Source organism: Phascolarctos cinereus, unplaced genomic scaffold (genome assembly GCF_003287225.1).
Source record: "Phascolarctos cinereus isolate Bilbo 61053 unplaced genomic scaffold, phaCin_HiC Scaffold_4;HRSCAF=312, whole genome shotgun sequence".
Classification (NCBI taxonomy): domain Eukaryota; kingdom Metazoa; phylum Chordata; class Mammalia; order Diprotodontia; family Phascolarctidae; genus Phascolarctos; species Phascolarctos cinereus.
The window spans coordinates 222,740,087-222,762,057 of record NW_027555847.1 but is presented as its reverse complement, the minus strand read 5'-3'; the positions used below and the strand labels follow the sequence as shown (position 1 = coordinate 222,762,057).

Below are 21,971 nucleotides of genomic sequence, written 5' to 3'. Positions count from 1 at the left end.
TGGATATAACTGGCAATATTTCAAACTAATGCTTTGACTAGTCATGACCCAACTAATATTGTTTTTTTGTTTTGTTTTGTTTTTGGTGAGGCAATCGGGGTTAAGTGACTTGCCCAGGGTCACACAGCTAGTAACTACCAAGTGTCTGAGTCCTAATTTGAACTCAGGTCCTCCTGACTTCAGGGCCAGTGCTCTATCCACTGCGCCACCTAGCTGCCCCAACTAATATTGTTAATCAGTAACACAAAAACATCTCATGAAACAACTTTGCAAAGAGAAGTTGGTGCCATAGCAATAATTTACAAATGGGAGATATTTTCATAGCATCATAGACTTAAGACTGAAAGCTGTTTATATGATATCAAGTCCAAGTTTCATTTTGCATATGAAGAAACTGAGACACAGAACACTTAAATTACTTGCCCAACAGTAGCAGACCCATGATTTAAACTTAGGTCTTACGATTCAAGATCCACTGCTTTTTACTGCTTCACTATGATTTTTCCAGAGAGTACAAAATTTGGACTTCAAATATGAAAAGAACAGGGAGATGGAGAGAGACAGAAAGATACAGAGAAGAAGACAGAAAGGGGGGGAGAGAGAGAAAGAGAGAGAAAGAGAGGGAGAGAGAGATTGAGATTCAGACAGGTTAAAAATTGTAGAAATTTAGCCTACAGGGAGACAGAGGAACCCACATATAATTTCATGGCACCACCCCACACATACTCAGCAACCATTTTCTGATTTGCCAGACTGTCTCTATCAACTAAGTAAGATAATGGCATTAAGTAGGGTCAGGCAGGGAGGAACCACCCTCCATAAGCAAGAGGTTCATAGGGCATAATGAAGGGTTCTGCTATAATGTGACTTTCTAGACATCTCTATACAATGCTGCTTATATTAAGGCCATCCTCCTTACTTTGTCCCTGACCTTACAACCTCAGATGCCCTCCCCTCTTGGGTCCTTTAGTTCCAATAGGTAAATATTTTCCTTTTTCTTACCAGGAACCAGGTCTCCATGCCACTTCCTGACCATCCTCACATCATGCCACTCTTTCTATTGACTTCCCTCCCTTTCTAGCTCCCCTTTATGTATTGTCTTTACCCATCAGAATATAAGTTCCTTGAGATCAAGGACAGTCTTGCTTCCCTGCATTTGTATATTCAGTACTTAGCACAATGCCTGGCACTTAGTAGCATTTTTGATTCTAATTTAGATAGTACAAAATCTGAATGTTGTATATTTCTGTTATTATTCATTGTGTTTACATTCTTTCCCCCTTTCAAAGAAATTTGACTTCAGAGTTTAAAAAGAAAACCTGAAAAAAGTAATTAAGACTTGGTTCTATAAAACAAAAGATGAAACAAAGTTTTCCTCTTGGGACAGAGGTTAGGAACTAAGGATGTCAAATGCTTCATATATGATCATATCTGTGGCTTTGTTGGTTGGATAACTGTTTTTCTTTGTTACAAGGGATGGTTCCATGAGTGTGAGGGAAGTATAAAGGGAAAAGACTGTAATACTTAAAAAAAACCAAACAGTGAAAGGTATCAGTTTTTAAAAATGGAAAACAGTACAAGGATAAGTAACTTATGACAATCCATCTTTCATTTAATTTGTTTCTTTCAACAAATGTCAGTACCACATAAAACTAAAATGTCTTAAGTTGTTGAAACTAGGTTATAGTATCCACTTTGTCATTAATTAATGATGTTAAAATTGACTGTGGGTAAGTCACTTAGTTTCTTTGGGGCTCATTTTCCTAATCTATAAACTCAGAAAACTAAACTACATAATATCTAAGGTCCTTTCTAGCTTTAAAATTTGATGATTCTGTTTTCTTAAATCAGCCAGAGGTCCCTGAATGAGAATTTTCTTCTCAAAGATTACATATGAAGTTTTTCAGCATTATTTTCCTGGAATTCTTACTTATGTAAACTCTAAGTACAGACATTTTCAGATTATCATTTTTTAAATAATTTATTTTTAGTTTTCAACATTCACTTCCATAAGATTTTGAGTTTTAATTTCCCCCTCCACTCCCCTTTGCCCTCCCCAAGATAATGTGCAATCTGCTAGAGGCTCTCCTTGTACATTCATATTAAGCATATTTTCACATCAGTCATGATGTAACGAAGAATTAGAACAAATGAGAGGAACCACAAGAAAGAAGAAATAAAACAAAGTAATAAAAGAAAACAACAAAAGAAAAGGAGAGTAAATAGTATGCTTCCATCTGCATTCAGACTCTGGATGTGGATAGCATTTTCCATCATGAGTCTTTTGGAGTTGTCTTAGATCCTTGCACTACTAAGAAGAGCTCAGTCTATCAAAGTCAGTCATCACACAATGTGGCTGTTACTGTGTACAATGTTCTCCTGGTTCTGCTCATTTCATTCAGCAACAGTTCATATAAGTCTTTCCAGGTTTTTCTGAAATCATCTTACTCATCATTTCTCACAGCACAATAGTATTCCACTATGTTCATATACCACAACTTGTTCAGCCATTCCCAAATTGATGGGCTTCCCCTCAATTTCCAATTCTTCGCCACCACAAAAAGAGCTGCTATAAATGTTTTTGTACATGTGGGTCCTTTCTCCATTTTTGTGATCTCTTTGGGATACAGACCTAGAAGTGGTATTGCTGGGTCAAAGGGTATGCACAATTTTATTGCCCTTTGAGCACAGTTCCAAATTGCTCTCCAGAATGGCTGGATAAGATTATCATTTTTTACAACAGAAATGAAAGTCTAAAAGGATTTTAACATTCACACAATAAATGGTTTCCTGTTCATATTAGATAAGCATGGCCTAGAAAACTGAAATGACATGTATACAGAGGTTAGGTACTTTACTTGAGGGGCTTTTTACTAGTATGTATTGATAATTGTACGCCATCACAACAACTAAAACTAATCATTATCTCTGTTTTTTTTTCCAATAACAATAGCTTAATCACTAGGCTTGTATATTACATTATTTCAGGCTACATTTTACATGTATCCTTGAAGTTTCTTCTGCCAAGGCACTGTTCAATTTTCCTTTTAACTTGCCATGTATTGTAACTGGAATCATCCATTCTTCTCACCTAAACAGGCCAATAAAGCTGAACTGCAATAGACATGTTTTTGATACCTAGGGATTTACTGAGCTATAGACCCTTATTAATGTCCTGCCATTTGTACTATATTTAACCAGCGAACAAGTGATGGCACTTCTTATAGTCCCAAGGACTTACAAGAGCAACTCATAAAAAGAATATCATTTTGAAAAGAAAAAGCCTAAAAGCAGATATTCAGAAGTTTAAATTTTGTTTTACTAGTAACATACCTTTGTCAATTTAATATATCATATCAGGTGTCTTAAAGAAAACGACACCCTATATTATTCATAGAGTGGAAACTGTTCACTAAACATAGACTATTAGTCTCTTTAGAGCACAGTGATCCACTACAGAAAAATCTCCTTTAGCTAAGTTAGTAAATAGACTCAGGTCCTGACAGGAGTAGAAAGTGTTAGAATTATAATCCCCATAAATATAATGTAACATAAGAGAGATCCCCATAAACATAACATTTAACATGAGAGATAAGGAGACAACAATGTCAGTGTTCTAAATAGGTGAAAAATATTTCCACAAGTGTTTCAGTACTCATTCAAGAAACTAAAACTAGTATATATGCAAGTCAATGTGTTGTGCAAAAAAAGAAATACAGAGACAAAAAAGCAAGATGCTTGCTCATGATGTTTATAATCTAGTAGAAGAGGTAAGATAAAAACTCAAACATAGTATCAGACAAGATATTCTAAATGAATAGAAGTTATTGAATTTTATTCTCACAAGAACCCTGAGAAATATTTCATTTTACAGAAGAGGGAACTGATGTTGAAAGGTTAAGTGATTTCCCAGAATCACATTGCTATCAAGTGTTTGAATCAGAATTTGAATTCAGGTCTGCCTAACTTCAGGGCTAGGTTCTATCCACTGTGCCACATGCTACCTTTCAATTCAGCAGATTTTAATTAAATGCCTGCAATGCAAGGCACTAAGTTAGGTGCTAAGAATACAAAAGCAACGATGAAAAACTTTATGAGAAAGTGATATTTGAGATAAGACTTAGAGAATAATAAGATTCCAACAGGCAAAAAGAAAACAGGAAGGAAGGTTTTTTCTAGGCAAACAGAATAATGTCAGTAAAAGCATAGAGATAGTTAAAATAAGGGACACTATTTTGGTAAGGGTGAAAGTTGGAAGACTTGAAAGTAGTACAACGTCTTTGGGAAATAGTGGGAGATAAGGCTAGAAAGGTAAATTGGAATGAGATCATGAAATGGGCTGTTCGGCTTATTCACTGAAAAATTGTCATTGGAGAACAGCTCTCATGTACATGCTGCTAGACTAGACTATTTACCCTTCTAATCAGTGACCTGAATGATGAAGTTTGAAGTGTGTTCATTAAGATAGGATCATAGATTTAGAGCAGGAAGGAACTTGATAGAATTCTTGGTTTGGGGAAGAGAGAAAAAAAGACAGAAGAGTAGATAGGGCTATAATTCAAAATGACAATTCAGAGAAGTGGTCAAAAAAGCAGAAAACCATTCAATAGGAAGAAATAGAAGATAACATACTTAGGGAAGAAAATAAACTGTCTAAATAAAATATGAATGACTATATATACACTAAATGAAAAACATGGACAAAAATGAAAAGCCAGCTGAATATGTCAGCAATAACAGGGACGGCCTTTTAAAGACAGATCATGTCCTGGAAATGAATGGATTGGAAAATAGTATGAACATGCGATGAGAAGCCAGTATTTTATTCAGCACTGGTCAGACAAAATTATGTCTTAACAGTGGACATGAAAAAAATCAGAAAAAAATTCATAGAAGCAACATAAAAATGATGGATGAGTAGGGGTGGGGAACCTGCAGCCTTGAGGGTACACAGGGCCTTCTAGGTCCTTAGTTTGGCCTTTTGACTTAAGTCCAAGTTTTATAGAACAAATATTTTTAGTAAGGGGATTTGTTCTGTGAAGTTTGGATTCAGTCAAAGGCCACACTTGAGGACATAGAGGGACACATTGTGCCTTGAGGCTGCAGGTTCCCCACCCCTAGTAGAGGGTATTAGGAAGAATAATTAATGGAAGTGAACTCAATACCACAATAATTAATGCAGCACCTACTAAGTGTGAGGCACTACACTAGTTACTAGAAATGAAAAATAATACTGTCTCTGAATCCATTTAGCAGGAGATGAGGCATTTACACAAATAACTAGACTTCAAATTAGAACACAATTAAATGCATATGATAGATTAAAAATGACCCAAGGGATTCAATGAGGGATGAATTGCTTTTACCTAGGGGGATCAGAGAAGACTTCATGAAAGTGGCATAATAGGACATAAAATTTAGAATTTAAAGAGTCCTAGAAATTATCTAATTCAAACCTCTCACTGTAGAGATTTTTTTAAATGGAGTATAAGATACCATAAGTAACTTGCCTAAGATCACAATCTAACAAGCAAACTATTTTAAATTAAGTCTTGTAGAACTCTTGCCACTACACCATAATGTCTCCATGGGACCTTGAAATAAAATGATCCAATTAGGTAGTGACATGGGGTGGGGAGGGGAGATAGTCCAAGGATAGGAAGAACAATCCATTTTGTTAGGAGTATAACCTACATGGGGAAGTACTGTGAAAAATGGCTGAAAGGTAGATTGGAGTCAGACTGTGGAAGACCTTGAATGCCAGTGAAATGAATTGTTATTTTACTTGATAGGCAACAGAGAGCCACTAAAGGCTTTTGAGAAAGGTAATGGCTTAACTAGATCTATGCAGTGCTCCAATTATTTCAGAAGTGAAGTGAAGGAAAGACTGGAGAAAGGGGAGACTACAGGTGGGTATACCAGTAAGGAAGCTATTACAATAGTCTAGACAGGAGGAAATGAGGGCCTGAATTAGGGCACTGGATTTTAAAAGGAGGGAATGGGTATAAAATACATCAGAGACAGAAACAACAGAGCTTAGAAACAGATTAGAGGGAAATATAAAGAAAATAATTAACAATTATTCTAAGGCTTTGAAATAAGCCATGAGAACTATGGAATCTCATATATGTGCGTGTGTGTGTGTGTATGTATGTATATATGTATATATGTATATGTGTATGTATACACATACATATATGTGTATGTATATATATGTGTGTATGTATGTATATGTGTATATATACACATACTCACACACAGAGATATGAATGTGTGTTTGTGTATGCCTACCTGTGATATCAACTTATGGCCCTGTCTGAAAACAGCGAGATGAAATTATTTCTTAAGTCTACAAATGACTTCATAATTCTATTACATAGAAGCCATTGTGTAATAAATTGATTTTTAAGATAACTCAATGAATATGTGAGTCACCTTCTATCTGTGAGATAGAAGAAATTCTTTCCTTTTATCTAACTGGGTTTGAACCATCATTCTGTTATCTACTAGTATGGAATTGTTATATGGTAAGCAACTAAAAGATTCAGAATCCTGCCAGCGGAAGCATAACTACTGCAGCAAATTCGTTTCTTTCTATCTGGTCAAGGTAAAATCTCTGTCCCTCATAAGGCTATTCAACACATTTTTATGAATTAGCTATGATTTTCAGTTTTCAATATCTGTCTTTCTAGATAGCACCAAAAAGCAGCCAGATTGGAGACAGTACGTATAGCGTAGCATAAGTGTGATGGATTGAGAGACCAATATACAAGATGGCTAAAAGTTGAGAAGACAGCAAAGGCACAGAAAAATTCTCAGACTTTATTAACGCAAAAAAAAAGTTGATTAAGAAAACAGCAAAAACTTACCAACTACTAAGTCTACTCTCCCATCTATACAAAATCTTTATAAGAATCATCTATATGTAAATCAAGGGCATCTTCAATGAAGGTTTCATTAGTAAGAAACAAGTAGGCTCTTACAAGTGATACTCAAATGTGAACTACATCTCTAACATTTCACAATTAAACATGCAGAGAATTTAAGATGCCATCGGGGTTGTTATTTGTTGATTATGAAAAAAACACCTTTGACTCAGTAGGACAAAATGCCATTGCCTAAATGCTTTTTATAAAAAGGTATCCATAACATTCCATAACATGACAATCATTCATGATTTCTTGGAATATATAACAGCAGAAATAGCAATAATATAACAGCAAAAATAACCCTGTTCAATGACCTTCTAATCATAAACATGAGGCAAGGCATAAAATAGAAAAATTTATGTTCACAAAGGTTATTTGCTGTTGTGATAAAGGAGATTCAGCAAAGTTTGAGTCAAAGAGTCAATCCTTTTGAATGGTGAAGTTCTCCAGATTGTTCCTGTTTGGAGATAACACTGTGCTGATTGCAACAGTCCCAGACATCTGTAATCACTCAAAAGAGTTTGGCCTGACCATCTACACAGTAAGAACCTAAATAAAGTCTATTGCCTAGATTTCAATATGCATATGGATGGGCACTCTATACAGTTCATCTGTCAGTGTTCTCATCTGAGATGGACAGCAAGGATGGCAATGAGTTGTACTCATATTTGATCAAGGAAAGAGAGAGTTAAGTATTTTGGGGAAACTGCAAAGTTCCTTTAATGAGCCCAAGATTCCCATTAAAGCAAAGGCCTATCATTTTAACACTAAAATTCTAACAGTTTTTCTATATGGCAACAAAAAATGGAATATAATTGCCTCTTAAAAAATTATCTCACAGAGGACAATGGAGAAGTACATGCTATGTGTGATCTAGCTACAACTCATAACCCATGAGCTCACCCTCCTCAGCTTCCTCTTCTCTGATTACTGAGCTCGAGGATAGAGCAATCAACTTTTCCCAAACTTTCCTTTAGAGAGTGCAAAGATATCTGAACTTTACAACTAATTCTCCTCTTAACATACGCAGCTCTACTTGGCTGGAACTCCACAGAACATGATGCACCTGGACCAAGTAACCCCCTGGTAGATCTCCTCTTCCCTCATCCTTCCAACTTCTTTTTGTGGTTGTCTTCTCCCATAAAATTGTAAGCTACTTGAGGGCAGGAATGGTCTTTTTCTTATTTGTATCACCAGCACTTGGCACAGTACCTCACATTTATTAAGTGGAAGACTTAATAAATCTTTATTGAATTGAAATGAATGAGAAATTATAAAGAACAGGAATAAAAAGGCAATGTCAAGGAACTGTATAGGAACTGAAAGGAAAATATGATATGGCCACAATAAAAAATCAAGGTAGACAACAAAAGGGCTCCATGGATATTCTGGTGATACTAGGGAAAATCAAGGAAGGCATCCAACGCTTTGTGGGGACTTACTGTGGTGAATTTATCGTTGCTCTGGACAAAAGTAGCACAGGATTGGTTATAATATTGAAGAAAATTCCCAATCTATTAGAGTGTGTTTTCCTTCATTGATGTAGACAATTGTAATTCTTCTTGATATTACCAAATGCCAGGCTACTTTTGTGATTTTTAAAGGCAAAACTGAAAAGATCAACCACTTGACATCAATGAAGTCAAAATTCAGAAAGTATTTTGTAATGTAGCTGAGAAGACCCCCTCAACTATAGTAATCTCAGTATATTCAATACCTGGCCTTTTTCTTCTTCATTGTAAAATAATAACAAAAAAGAAAGGATAACCACCCTTCATTTAGAAGTAGAATCAGTTGTACTATAAACAGAGGGAGCTTCAAGCATACAAATCCCAAATGTTCCAGTAAAGTGACAATGAAATTTATTGAGCTACCACAATCAGTACCATCAATCAGGTTAGAGTCCAACAGAGGAAGAATTAGAAATCTCAGCATGAATGGTGCAATCAGGTTGAGCAGGACCTTACATTATTACATTCTGCTTTTTAGACAACTGAATTTCCCAAGGTGAATAACCTTTTGGTTATAACCACTAATCTTCTTTTCAAAACTTCTTTTATATCAAATTCAAATATTTTCAAACCTTAGCTTATGAATTAGCCATCAATTAACCACATAAAAGTTTTGTCTTTCAAATTTCACCTGAAAAGCATATCATTGTTCACAATTTATAACTCTGCAATAACCATTTCCAAAAATTTAGATAGCTAGTTTTTCATGGTCATTCACTCATCCAAATTCCATTTTACGTGGTCAGCATGAAAAACATTGATGCCAGGGATTCAACCTTCTGATATTGCATTTTTTCCAAAGAAATTATTCTAATCATTTATTATATAGCAATGTAATGTCTGTTATATAACTATGTTATATAAAAAGTTATATTTATTAAGTTGATAGTTTACTAGATCCCTATATTTGAGATGCAAAATATAAACATAGACTAAATTCCACCAATTCATGGAAGAATGATATTGAGTATATGAGAATCTCATTATAATTAAGGGATCATCCTAGATGATCCTTATAATCAAATCTTTTCTATACTTTCACAAGACTTGCTTGAAACTGACCTTTAGTCACCAGCTATGTAAGAAGGGCAGCTAGTTGGCACAGTGGATAGAGCACTGGGCTTGGAATCAGGAAGAAGCACATTCCTGAGTTCAATTCTGGTCTCAGACACTTACTAGCTGTGTGACTCTGGGCAAGTCACTTAACTCTCTTTGCCTCAGTTTCCTCATCTATAAAATGAGCTGGAGAAACAAATGGCAAACCATTCCAATATTTTTGCCAAGAAAATGCTAAATGGGGTCATGAAGAGTTAGATACAACTGAAAAATGATTGGACAACAAGAGTAAGGTAGGAACACTACCCAGAAGTAAAACGGCTACATGGTACGCAGCAGGGAGTGAGGTGAGTGGGGAAGAAGAGAATTAATGGATCTGAATCATTTACAATCAGCTCCTAAATTAGTTGTATATCTTATACAAAGACTTTATTGGTCAAGCTCTTCAGAGGTATTATGACCATTTTTCAAAATTATTTTCAAATGAGTGAAATATGAGGTTGGCAAAGAAAATGACAATAATTATAAGGACCTTCCACAGAGTCCTAATGCAGTCCCTTGGGTTCTCCAAGGCTATGCCAGAGCTAGCAAAGCCTTAGAGAACCAAGAATCACTTCCATGCCATAATGAGGCAGGTTGTAGTACGCTTGAAAAACTGAGCATAGTCCCAACAACAGGAAGAATCTGCTGATGAGGATGAAGGCCAACTTAGCTAAGCATCAAGAGGCATGTCACCAATAGGTTAGTCACATGGTGACAAAGTTTTTGGTCATGGCAACCCATGAGTCAAAGAAAAATACAACATGGCCCTAATTTCTATGTGGCCCCCTTCTGGCTCTACGGTGACTGTTACAGAATGATGGGAAAGGGACAAAGAGTATACTAAGAATTACACTGTATTTCAGCCATCTACAAAATTTAAAAGAATTGGTGGAACTCTAAATATGAAACTCTTATCCAATGCCTAAGTTATTACTAATGGAAAAGTAGGGGTCATTTACGGAGCTTTGCAATTTTCTGAAAGCAATCTAGCTCACTTTCCTCTTGTTGTTCAAATCTAGGCCTAACTCATCATCTAACTTTACTCACTGTCTCATAGATCAAAGAGATCAATAAGATCTATAGACTTTCTATCCAATGCACGTTGAAATTATAGCAGTAGACTTTCTTCATCCACCTGGTCTTTTCTATGTATATGGTAAGGCCAAACTCCTTTGACTGATTACAGAGCTCTTCCAAGAAGGTCTGTAAGGTTCCAGGGATTGGTGCAATAATAAGCACAAGGCTATCTCTAAGCCAAAGCATGTGGAAGAACTCACCATCCAAAGGGAATTCCTCTTCAGATTGAATTCTTGACTGGATTGGCTATATCGCAGTGGCAAATAATCCTTGATGAACATGTATCTCCCTATTTTATGCTCTGCCTAGTTCAATATGCCTTTACATAAATAAATTCTTCTGCAAAACTCCCTATCAGCTTTACCACTGACAGAGAAAACACAGTGAATGAAGAAGTTTATTACTCCGATTATAGGACATAGCTCAATGCACAATCACGTAGAACTTGTATGTTTATGTGTGTACATATACATGTATATAGACACATATGCATATGTGTCAACGTACACACACACAGACATATATGACTATACATGTATATATACACACATATGTATATATAGAATGGGCAGATGTTGAATCAAGTCCAAAGATGGCAAAAAGGAGAAGAAACCGGAATTATCTTTGGAGAAATGCAAACCTCTTTTAATAACTCCAAACTTTCTTTCTTTCTTTTTTTTTTTTTGGTGAGGCAGTAGGGGTTAAGTGACTTGCCAGGGTCACACAGCTAGTAAGCTTCAAGTGTCTGAGTCCAGATTTGAACCCAGGTCCTCCTGACTTCCAGGCCAGAGTTCTATCTACCGCACCCCCTATTTGCTCTCATAACTCCAAACTTTTCATAAAAGAAAATGAATATCTCTTTAATTCTAACATTCTACTAGTGTTTCTATACAGCAAAATAAATACATGGAAGTACAATAATTTCTAAAGAATTAATAATAATCACATAGAGGTCAATGATAAGGTACAAGGTAGGTATAAGCAAGCTGCAACATGTAACTAATGAGGAAATATGAATAAGAATGAGCAGTAAATTATGGCATAATTGTATGACAGGAAGAAAAGATGAACGGGTCATTTAGTGAAAGTAAGCGGTGACAGGTGGACAATCAAGAGTACTTCACTAGTATTCTTCAAAAGTCAAGCCCTCCAGCAAATTGGTGAACTTTTGGGAGATCAAAGACAAGTTTTGCATGCAATAGGCAGGCAAGCATAGTTAAATACATAAAGTTAGAAAGAACTCTCAAATTGATGAGATCACAAATCCATTGGCGTCTACAAAGAAACAAAGTAAACAAAATGGATCTTACTTTCTACATGCCCATAATTCTCTTGTTAAACCAATGAATAATCAAATTTTAGGATGAATAGGAACTGTAACTTATTTAAAGTATAACTGACATTTTAAAAATCAAAGGCTGAAATTAAGTAACAACTTTATTATGATGCTGGAAAAATATTGTACAAAATTACTAATATGGAAATAAACTTTGCATGTTTGTACATGTTTATCAGAGTGCTTACCATCTGAGGGAGGAGGGTGAGAGGAATAGAATTAGGAACTCAAAACTTTAAAAAAATGTTTAAAAAATTTATGTTCAACTGGGAAAAAAATAAGATATTATTTTTTTTACATTGTGTTCACATTGCTAGATACTTCTTATTATACTGTTAAGCCATATAATGCCAAAAGTTATGAACTAAGGTTGCCCTCTATCTAGTTTTTACTAAGTGAAGTACTCAGATTGAAACTCAGGAGCTGCACCAAAATTCAAAACAATTCCTACCATGGTAGCAGCCACAATCTTAGCTTCAAACTGAAATACAACAAACTGAAAACATACCTAGCCCTGTTCCATTTTACAAATACAGGCAATTTTCTACTTACAAAAGATAAATAAATGCAATTCACATATGACATGCGTGCCAATCTGAGTTCTCCTCTAAATGTGCTTTTTTCTTCTCCATTCTAAAAGATTAATAAAAACAGAAGTTTGTTTCATGAACTGGCTATTTCTATCAGAAAAAAAATGCACCATAAATTTCACAACACTGTTTTATAAGTGAACCTTTGGGAAACAGTCCATTCTTAAATTTAGGACTTCTAGTGTTGGTGTCAGCAAAGAAAGAGGCTGCCTAACATCTGTAAATGGTTGAAGAAAGGGTCCCAAGGCAAATTAATGCTTAGGGCCAAGAATTTAGAATACCACTTCCCCATCCCCATATTATCATAAAACAAAATAAAAATTAAAAAATATTCTTATGAAAAACAAAGAAAAGCTAAGGTGAAAATCTGAAGACATCAAAAATATACTTTCTACAATCCAGGGTGACAAATTCCAAAATTACATTTGAAATTCCTAGATCTCATAGCAAGCAATGTATGTATCTTCACAAGACTAATAAACAAACCGTAAAAGTCCTCCAAGTTAAGAGTAGTTATTCTCTCTTGGTACTTAGATTTGTGCATGAGGAAACAGGGAAAAAAAAGGAATCCATAAGATTCCCATAGTTTGCTAGTTGCATTCAGTCAGTTGGGAAGTCAAACTGATTATCTCTGTTTTCTCTGAAATCAATGAGAATTAACAGCATATTTAAAGGGACTCATGGGGTAGACCTACCCTTCCAACATTTTCCCCTAAGAAAGCATTCAGCTATTCAGTGAGATTAATCTACAGTGAAACCGATGGCAGAAAAATAAATGGCTGCATTTATGTACTGGTTTGATCGTGTACTGTGCTAATCTATTTCAACACATAAATTAATAAGAAATAAAGGCAGTAGGATAAAAGCAATTCCCCTGTTTCTCCAAACCTAAATAAACTTCTAACCAACTAATGTTTTATTTCAAATTAAATACCACCCTAAATTTTTACTTCTTTTTATCAAAGTAAAAAAGTCTGACCAAGTATCCTCCAAAATTAAAGGTGAACTTCTTTTTTTTAAAAAAAGTAGCTGACATCATACTAAATTGATTACAATAAAGTGTCCACATTTTCATCTAAATAATCATTAATATGTATAGCAGGCTAAATAAAAAGCCAAAAATGCCAAGGAGATAAAGCTGAAAGCTTTCTTGTGCTTAGGAAATGGTACTGACTGGTGAGTTTATGAATTAGTGAATATAAAATAATTTTTTTTAATGTTAAAGCATTTATCAAGCCCTTTCTAGTAGTGCTAAGCACTGAACTAAACTCTGGTGATAAAAATATAAAATTAATGAGTTTTCACCCTCAAGAAACTTGCATTCTAATAGGAGAAGGCAATACACAAAGCAAATGGTGGGCAGGGAGGAAGCATTTTGCTGTAAAAAGTTAACATGGATGGCAAGTGGGGCTACTAGGGAATACACACGTCAAACTAAGAGCAGGAACAATCAGGGCTACTCCCACAGTGATGAGCAACCCAGTGGGGAGACAACTGGACATCATCCTCTTACCTTCATTGTCCAATTGGAACTGGCCAGTTGGGTCCCCAGTGGAGCAGCTCATAATACTCATAAGTTGTTGTTTGTCCTTCATTCTTGAGGATCATGACATCAGGAAGGTGATGCCATGACTTGTAAGTGGATTGGATTTAAGTGAGGGAGTGCTGTGCAAAGTTACCAGCCTCACTTTCTCCTCCAGAGCCATCTGGGCCCAGTGGCAACATATAGATCAGGGCGAGTGGAGATGGCCCTGAATGCAATGGGAAACCTTGGCCTTTTTAAGTTAAGGGCTTTTCTAGGTCTCAGTTTGACTGAAGCAATGACCATTCAGTGATTAAAGCTAGGGAAGAAATTTTACCTAATCAAAAAAAATCAGTCTGGGAGGGGTTTCTGGCCAAAACTGAAACAGTTGCTATTTACATTCACTCTTGGTCATCAGGGTCCCCACATGAACAAATAGGGCTTGGGCTGAGACCCACTGTTGGCCAATAAGAGCCAGAGTGATTTGGGTTTAAGGCACAGTCCTTAAGAAAGAATAAGATATCTTGCAAGGTTTCAGTGATCAAAATTTATATTCCTTTGGGCAGAGCACCCTCGATGCTGCTGACTTTACACAGTGCTCCCTTAATTTAAATTCCATTCTCTTACAAATCATGGCATCACCTTCCTGATGCCATGGTCCTCTTCCATAATGAAAGACAAACAACAACAAGAACTCTCACCTTCCAGTGAGAAACAAACACTTTGTCTTGATACTTACCATAACAACACTATGGTGAGGAAGGTGAGGGGGAAGGTATTCAACCTTTCCTCTCAGACAAGGGAAAAGGGGTTCCTCTGCTCTGGACCCACAAAGACCAGGTTCAAGACTGAGTTTCAAAATTCCTCTGGATCTTTGAAACATACAGAAAAGCCAACTGGAGATCCAACTCACCCTTCTGCATCCAGGATCATCTCCAGTCTTCCTGATCTACATGTTTCCACTGGACCCAGATGGCTCTGTAGGAGACAGCGAGGTGGGGACTTTGCACAGCCCTCCCTCACTCAAATCCAATTCACTTGCATGTCATGGCATCATCTCCCTGATGTCATGATCCTCTTTGAGAATGAAGGACAAACAGCAACCTCTGTGAGTAGAAAAAAGTTGTCCACCAGGGACCAAATTTCTGGTTGGGCAACATGGATTCCCTTTTTTCTCTCTCTCTTTCTTTTTCTTTCTCTTTCTTTCTTTCTTTCTTTCTTTCTTTCTTTCTTTCTTTCTTTCTTTCTTTCTTTCTTTCTTTCTTCCTTTCTTCCTTTCTTTCCTTTTTTTTTCTTTTCTTTCTTCCTTCTTTCCCTCTGTCCACATAGGGTATCACACCCTAACCTGAGGGTGCTCTATATGTATGAATGTAAATTTTAATCTTTGAAACTTTGCACAGCCCTGCCTCAACTTAAATTCAATTCACTTGTATGCCATGGCATCACCTCCCTGACATCATGGTCCCCTTCAAAAATGAAAGGCAAACAACAGCAGCTAGCAATCAAGGACAAGCCAGCTAATTTTGAAAGGATAACAAACTCAGAAAAGCTACAAAGAATAATGGGTACCTTAAAAAGGGAATTAAGAAGTTCAGACTCGGGGTGTGTGTGTCTGTGTCTGTGTGTGTGTGTGTGCGTGTGTGTGTGTGTGGTTTCTAAGACATCAAGCAAATATTATGTTGATCCTATAGCTGATTAGGATTTCAGATAAGTTGCCTAGACTCAAGTCACAATAAGGAAAGCACTCTGTCTTCTGAAAAGTTTTTTTTTTAAATTAACATGCTGTAGTATATGATTGGGATAGAATCTTGGTTTATGATTGTGATGGAATTTTTGGTACGTGATTGTGAAGGAATACTATTGTGCTATAAGAAATAATGAGCAGGATATTTTCAGAAAAAACCTGGGAAGATGTTCATGAACTGATGCTAAGTGAAGTGAGCAGAACCAGGAGAACAGTATACACAATAACAGCAATATCATACAATGATTAACTGTGAATGACTTGGCTATTCTAAGCAATACAACAATCCAAGGTAATTTCAAAAGACTTATGATGAAAAGTGTTATCCATCTCCAGAGAAAGAACTGACGAAGTCTAACTGAAGACTTGAGGAATTCTTTTTTTTGCTTTCTTTATTTTGTTGTTGGTTTGGTTTTTCAGTCTGTGTTTTATTTTACAACATAATTAATAAGGAAAAATGTTTTGTGCGACTGCACCTAAATCAAATCACTTGCCTTCTCAATGAGGTGGGAGGGGAAAATGGGAGAGAGAGAATTTGGAACTCAGTTTTTAAAAATGAATGTTAACTTTGTTTTTACTTGTAATTGGGGGAAATTAAATATTTGAAAGAGAAAAAATTAACATGGATAAGCTTCTGTAGTGTACTCTAGGTGAATAGCTAGGCTATTTGTATTCTAGGAATACAAAATCCATACTATTCTTATTAGCTTTCATATCCATAATGGTTACAGTAGTACAACAGATATTAGTGCTTAAGCATTCAACCATCCAAAAGTTATCTCAAAGGAACTGGTCTGACTTATAAAAGTAATAAAACAGAAAATTGACTGTCCAATTACAGTAGAACAAAATAATTTTTTAAAATGCTAAGTCTGCTTCATTGGATCTCAAAAAATGTGTAGAGAATCCAAATATATTCCAGATGAAGCCCTCATAGTATTTATGGCAAATCCTATTAAGGATAAGAAACTGAGAAATTAAAACCCAGTAGATATATGAATGTTTGGTGTTTTAAGCCAAAGAAATTCAGTAGGCACAGAACTCCCTAAGAGTATTCAAATTCAATTGTTACTTATAAATATAAAATTTCTACTGGGGCTACAACAGCAAATCATAATAGTTTAGATATTCATGGAAGGGTTGTCAATTTTTCCAACAGAATATTAACTCTTTATGATCCATTCAAAATGCATAATTTGTTTCGGACATTTAAAATGACCAAAATGCTCATCAGTTGCTCTGTGGTCTTCAATATGAACAATGCTAAAAATCACAAATACAAGATGTTATTAAAACTCGTATTTATATTTTAAATTATTTCTGAATGCTATGAATGTCTATAACACAGTTTTTTACACCATAGAAAGATCTTTGGATGACGAATCAGGAGACTAGGGCTCTTGTCTCCATTCCCAGTCTCTAAACTAAAACTATAAGCCTGAGCAAATCAATTTGCCTCTCTTGGGTCTCAACTTCCTCATCTTTTAAATAAGGGATTTGGCTAAGATTATGTCTCTAAGATTCTATGATGGTATGAAGATGTTTATATTTATATAAAATACTTAAAAATTCTATCAGGTATTTAAAAAATGCCAGAAAATTTGGGGGGGGGGTGTCATGATTAGCAACATGGCAGAATAATTGGGATTTTAAAAACTACTGTTTCAATTTAATCTTAAAGGGAAGAAAATAGTAAGAAAAGATGAACCAACTCTAGAATAATCAAAGCAGAATCCACAAGATAACATAAATATTGAATGAGAGAAAAATGTAAACTTCAGCTTCACTTCCACTAGCTCAGTCTGCCTCAGACACACAACATTGCAGGCTTATGTTTCAGGGTCAAGTTGTTGGGAGTCCCTGTCCTGGCAAGCCTCAATCTGAAACACAAACCGCACCCCCTCCCTAATCCGCAACACATTTTACAAAAGCCAGCAAACATTAATTCTGACTAGAGATGTGTAAAGAAGGGTAGGGGGCAACAGTGGCAGGTGGGGGGGGGAGGGAGGGAACAGTAAAGGGTGTAAAGGAATATTTAGGGAACTCAGCACCTGACGGAAAGAGAAAAGAGGACTAGAAACCCAGTTCAGAATCAGTACTCTTCTTGCAAAGCTTACTCTGAACAGTGGCCCAGTCAGGTTTCCCCCTCCCTACCTTCCAGTATGAATAGAATAAGGAAAACTAACCTCAAGGATCTGTGTAGCACTGGAAGGAGGAGAGGGCAAAAGGTGAGGAGAGAAAACAAAGACAACTTACTAGTTAATATAGGAAGGCTGAAAGGCCAAGTCTAAGAGCAAAAGCATCGGGATGAGACTAGTTCTCAAGAAATCAACTTATAATGAGCCTTAATGACAGAATATTAGTAAAAATTTTAAAAGTCCATAAGACAATGAACAAATATACTATGAGGGAAATTAAGCCAAAAAACTTCCCAATGAAAAAAAGAATTCTGGGGACTCCACAGAGATCACCGAACTACACAGTAAGTCACTCCAGGATGGTTCAAAAGAGAGATAAAACTCCAAAAACACTAATAAAATGCAAATTCTATCAGAAATTGGAGCCCTTGGAACAAAATTATGAAAATAAAGAAGAGGCTAGAGAATTTAGGATACATGATAGGGAATCTCTATGAAGAAACAGCGGCTCGAAAAAAGAAAATGCCATATTTGGAACTCAAAATACAGATACGGTAAACAGCAACTGACTCACATATGGTATAGCTGCCACCAGGTGGCTGATTTAGGATTCAGATCCAGCAGCTGAACAGCTGGAGGTGAGGAGCCTTTCTAAGGAATAAAACGTTGCCCTGCTTTCTACTCAGGAGCTAATATTCATGATGACTGTCTTCATCCAGGGTTACTGAGAACTCTTTGTAGAAAATGGAAGGCAGAGATGCTGTATTCAATGTGTATTTTTATACTACATGAAAGAGACCATTTCATTCAAATATAATAGCTCTAATTGCTCAATTTGGGTCAGAGCATATTGGACTTAGACTAGGACAACAGAAGTAGAAGAAAAATTGTCAGAAGAGAAGATAGGAATTTAGAAAGAATACATTAATTCTCTGTAAGCCAAAATGACAATCTACCTTGATGACAGGATGTGTAAAGACAACTTACTAAGTCTTAAAGGTCTCCCAGAAGAAAAATGAAAACTGAAAAATACCATCCCACAGGAAATAATGCCAATATATGAAAAATTACAATTTCCCCTAAATTAACTTACTTATTCAGTGCCATACTAATAAAACTACCAAAGAAATATTTTACAGAGTCAGAAAAAATCATAATAAAATTCATCTTGAAGAACTAAAGATCAAGAATATCATTGGAGTCGATGAAAAAAAAAAGGTGAAGGAAGGTAGCCTAGCAGTACCAGATTTCAAACTGTATTACAGAACAACAATCATCAAAATAACCTGGTGCTAAGAAATAAGCATGACGGTTTCAGAAAAACTTGGGAAGACTTAAATGAACTGATGCAAAGCAAAGTAAGTATTAGCAGAACACTGTACACAGTAATGGCAATATTGTAATGCTGATCAATTGTGAAAGATTTAGCTAACTTAACTACGTCAATGATCCAAGAAAATTCCAAAGGACCCATAATAAAAAATGCTATCAGATCCAGAAATAGAAATGACCAACTGATTGATTTAGGATTCAGACCCAGCAGATGAATAGCTGGAGGTGAGGAGCCTTTCTAAAGAAGAAAAGGTTGCCCTGCTTTCTACTCAGGAGCTAATATTCATGAGGACTACTTCCATCCAGGATTACTGAGTACTCTTCATAGATGATGGAAGGCAGGGGAGCTGTATTCAATGTGTGTTTTTATACCTCATGAAAGTGACCATTTCATTCAAATATAATAGTCCCACTTGTGCCTTAGCATACTGAACTCAGACTAGGACAACATAAATGGAAGAAAAATTGTCAGAAGAGAAGATAATTGAAGACTGAGGCAATTTTTTTCACTTTTTTTTGGCAATGCAGCAAATATGGAAAAATGTTTTGTATGACTCTTAAAAAACACCCTATGAGGTAGGACAGTATATAAGTATTATTATTCTCATTTTACAAGTAATAAATCTAAGGTCCAAAAATCAGGTGACTTATCCAAGATAACATTGCTAGTGAGTAACAGGCCTGGAATACAACTTTCATTTTCCTGACTCCAAGTCAATACTTTTTTTTTACATTAAATCATGACCTTTCTCAACTATATAGCAAAGTCTATAAAGTCTTAAGGCAGGAAAATGAGAAAAGATAGATGGGACGGTAGCCATTACTTTGAAGCTTTTGATTTGCTAGGCTAGACTGTGAACATTTTCCTCCTAAAACTGTAGCTACACTTTGCGTAAGCCATCTACCAGATGAAATGCCAGTAATGGCCTTGTGATTATTTGATACAAGGGGAAAGCATTCCCATTGTCATGGTTACCTGATTATCATATCACACAATTTAGGCTTTTGTATAATAATTAAACACATTAAAATCAAATAGCATTTATTTTAACTTTAATATCTGATTGTAAAAATTCTTTAGGAACTGCAGGTACCTAGAGTTATTGCTTTCATTTTCCATTAATCACCAATGAAAGTCAGAAGTGGAAAGGAGAAAGGTATTTACTGTATATATTATACAGGATCAAGTCAGAAGGTCAGTCAGTTTAAAAATGAAAGTTTACTGATATCATTTGGGATTTTTTACATCTCCTACATTTCCCAATATAGCTCTCTTTCCATCTCCTAACAGAGAGCCATTTCTAAAAAAAATAATAATAATAAGGAAGATTTTACTTTAAAAATTAGCAAAATTAGCCAACATATCCCCCAAAAAAGTCAGATATCTACAATATTATACACACATTGACCTCTTGGTGGTGCAGTGGATAGAGCACTGGGCTGGGAATCAGGAAGACTCATCTTCCTGAGTTCAAATCCAGCCTCTGACACTGACTAGCTGTGTGACCCTGGGTAAGCCACTTACCCCTGCTTGCCTCAGTAAATGAATCAGAAAAGAAAATAAGCACTCCAGTATCTTCACCAAATAAACCCCAAATGGGGTCACAACGAGTCAGATACAACTGAAACAAGTGAAGAACAAGAGATAAACACACATTGTCTTCATCTCTGCAGAAAGACATGCCTTTTTTACAATCTCTTCTTTGAAGTCATTCTTAGTGGTTGTAATTTAACAGTATCCAGTTTCAGTTGTTTCGTAGTGGTTATAATCATTGTACTTATTTTCCTAGAGCTACTTACTATACTTAGTACCAGTTTATATAACTCTCCCCGTATTTGTTGATATTCATTGCTTCTTATAACATAGCAATATTCCATTTCATGCACTTACCATAATTTATTTCATAATTCCTCAATATTCTTATCCATCTTCAAGCTTTATTTAGAGCTGGGAGGAATGCTATGTTCCATTAAATAAAATTTCTTCTTTTAGAGATGGATGAACTGAGGTACAGTGAAATGAAATAATTTGCCCAGGTTCCCACAGCTAGTTAAGTTTGTGAGTCAGGATTTGAACCCAAGCCTTCTTGAACCCTATCTACTATGCATCTGCTGTGTTTCCAGTTCTTTTCTACTATAAAAAAAGCTTCTATAAATATTTTTGTTGAAATGAGGCCTTTTTATCACTGAGCTCTTTGTTGTATATATCTAAAAATGGAATTTCTGGGTCAAAGAATATAGACATTTTAGTCACTTTTTTTCCATTATGACAAATTACTTCTTTTTTTTTCTTTTTTTTTTTAAGTGAGGCAATTGGGGTTAAGTGACTTGCCCAAGGTCACACAGCTAGTACATGTCAAGTGTTTGGTCTGAGGCCGGATTTGAACTCAGGTCCTCCTGACTTCAGGGCCGGTACTCTATCCACTGCGCCACCTAGCTGCCCTGACAAATTATTTCTTCCAAAGTGTTTGTACTAATTCACAGATCTATCAGCAATGTATTAGCATGTCCATTTTTTCAAACCAGTCCATCAGTGACCATTATTATCTTCTTTGGCAATTTGCTCTGGGTAATATGAAACATAGGAACTGTTTTAATTTGCATTTCTCTTATTATTAGTTAATTGTTGTTGTTGTTGCTGTTGTTTGTCCTTCTTTCTAGATGACCATGACATCAGGAAGATGATGACATGAC

General features: G+C 35.8%; 1 protein-coding gene across 1 annotated transcript in view; it reads right to left on the bottom strand.

Moving 5' to 3' along the window:
* Positions 1–21,971, bottom strand: part of SDK1 (sidekick cell adhesion molecule 1) — a 1,163,851-nt gene that overhangs the window by 765,595 nt on the left and 376,285 nt on the right.